The sequence below is a fragment of the Tamandua tetradactyla genome, chromosome 7 (genome assembly GCF_023851605.1).
Source record: "Tamandua tetradactyla isolate mTamTet1 chromosome 7, mTamTet1.pri, whole genome shotgun sequence".
NCBI classification, from domain to species: domain Eukaryota; kingdom Metazoa; phylum Chordata; class Mammalia; order Pilosa; family Myrmecophagidae; genus Tamandua; species Tamandua tetradactyla.
In genome coordinates, this window is record NC_135333.1 from 15591447 (window position 1) to 15593933 (window position 2487).

Consider the following 2487-nt stretch of genomic DNA (forward strand, 5'->3'; position numbering starts at 1 on the left):
CACTCCTTTTCCACTCATCACACTCAAGAGTCACCCCACCAATTGCCATGGTCCCTAGCCCCAGCTTAGCCATATGCCATGTTTCCTGATTCTTTAGCAGCCATTTCTATTTAGAGATTGATTGAAAGCCATTTTTATAATTTCTCGTGCAGGTGCATTCTGTTCTAAGAATACCCAACAACAAAAATCCAAACATGGAGACAAAGGCGCCGCAGAGTGATCTTGGCGGTTCTGAGGATTCATTGCCTTCTAGGCCTCCATTTCTCTAGAAGTCACTGAAAATAATGCTAGCACCAACTTCATAGGATTAAAGAAATGATTCATGTGAGGGGCTAAGCAGAGGGTCCATCTGGCAGGTAGGAAGTGCTCAAACATTTAGCTGTTATTATATTGTTGTTTTATTGTTATGTGCCTTATAAATAGTTTACCGTTCAACACAATTAAGTGCCTACTGTGTGCAAAGTAGGAAACAATTCCTTTACAAACACGTAATTTACCTACAACTTTTCAGGCAGACATATTCTGTATGGAGAAAAGCACAAACATATGGGGCGATGTAATTTAATCATCACCTAATTAGCCAAACTATTTAAAATAGGTCTCACAATGACTATGAAAACATTCTCACTTCTAAATGCCGGAGGCTGCTTCTTCCCATTACTCTCTCCCTTGGAAAACTGTGAGTAGAGTGACTCTTGGCTCAGTGCTGAAGCTTCCTCTGGGTTTCATGTAGACTTCCCCAACACCAGTCATTTCCTTTCTTTGTCGTGAGATGAGACGAGAACTACTTATGCCATCTCTCCTCATTCCACATGGTTTCCCTCATGGCAATTTTTCTTTGTGGGTGTACCTGACATTGTAAGAATAAAAGCTAATATTTCTCAAGATTTACTCCTTGGCAGGGACTGTTTAGGCACTTCCCATTCAACCTTCCCAACAACCCAATGGTATTTTGTACTATCACTATTTCTATTTGTTAGAAGGAACTAAAGTTCTGAGTGGTTAAGTAACCTGCCCAGTCTCAGAGCTGGTAGCCAAGATCCACACCCAGACAATCTGCTTCCAGCACTCTGCTCTGAATCAGTGGGCCCCATTGCATCTCACAGACTCAGCAAAACCGATAGAATAGAAATCTTGGAGATGAAAAGAGGCAGCTGCCCTGAGCTAAGCCAGTTCTTACCTTTTGTTTCCCTGTTAACCCAAAGCTTCTCTCACAGGGTCTAGAGCCATTCAGATTTCAGATAGTTCAACGGTAAAATTATGGAGATCCAAGCCAGAGAAATACATCTACCCAGCTGACTGGCAACAATTTGTTGTAATGAAAAGGTGAATCAAACAGGGAAGATACTGTAAATGCTGAGCACTCACCAACTGGGGCCAAAGTCAGGAAGGTCAGTGGAAAAGCTGTATAGAGGATTTAAGCATTCAATAAACAATTGGACTAGATGACTTTTAAGGACCTTTCTAAACCCTGAGATGTCATTGTTCAATAAATAAAATAATTTTTTTAAAAATTCACATTTTATAGCCTTTAGTTTCACAGAATAACTCTCGGTAGATCAGCAAAGTGTGTGCTTTCCTCTGCCTTTAAATATTCCCTCTATCAAATTCTACTATGTGTCCATTTCTATCTATTCAAAACACAACACACTGGTTCTACTGCTCTCCTGTTTTGGTGTTCCCCATCTGATGTAATGTCTCATCATCCCCCATCACTCCATCTTGAGACTTGGTATCCTCCTCAGCTCCTCCCTCCCTCTTGGACATTACAGCCAACTGATCAACAAGTACTATCAGCACCCAAAATGTCTTCCTTAACCCCTCCTTTCCAACTCAGTGCTACTCTATTGATATAAGTAATGCAGTCTACAGTACACATTATGCACTAAAGATAAAAAAAATGAGTCATAGCCCTTCCCCTCAGAGGGCTCACAACTTGGTAAAAAGGCAGGAATGTAATGAGATAACTCAAGATTTTGTGGAAAAAGGCATAATAGAAGTAAAGTAAATGATGCAGTAGTATCAAGATGTACAAAGGAACACTTCTTTTTTGCCCAATATCTTAATGAGTTTGCAGTGGCAGCAACTGCTCTCTGAGCTTGGCAATGCCACCCAAGGACCACAATAAGAAAGATGCTGGAAAGTCGGCCAAGAAAGTCAAAGACCCAGTGAACAAATCTGGGGCTAGGCCAAAAAGAAGAGATGGTCCAAAAGCAAAGTTTGGGACAAGCTCAATAACCTAATCTTGTTTGACAAACCACAAGGAAGTTCCCAAGTACGAGCTTATAACTCTGGCTGTTATCTCTGGGAGACTGAAGATTCGAGGTTCCCTGGCCAGGACAGTCTTTCAGAAGCTGCTTAGTAAAGGACTTATGAAGCTGGTTTCAAAATAGAATTCAAGTCATTTACACCAGAGACACCAAGGATGGAGAGGTCACAGCTGCTGGTGAAGAGGCATGGACAGGCCCAACCAACTATAGATTTTGA

At 41.3% G+C, this 2487-nt stretch overlaps 1 pseudogene; it reads left to right on the plus strand.

The window, feature by feature from the left end:
- Positions 1-2105: 2105 nt before the first annotated feature.
- Positions 2106-2487, plus strand: LOC143690372 (small ribosomal subunit protein eS25 pseudogene; annotated as a pseudogene).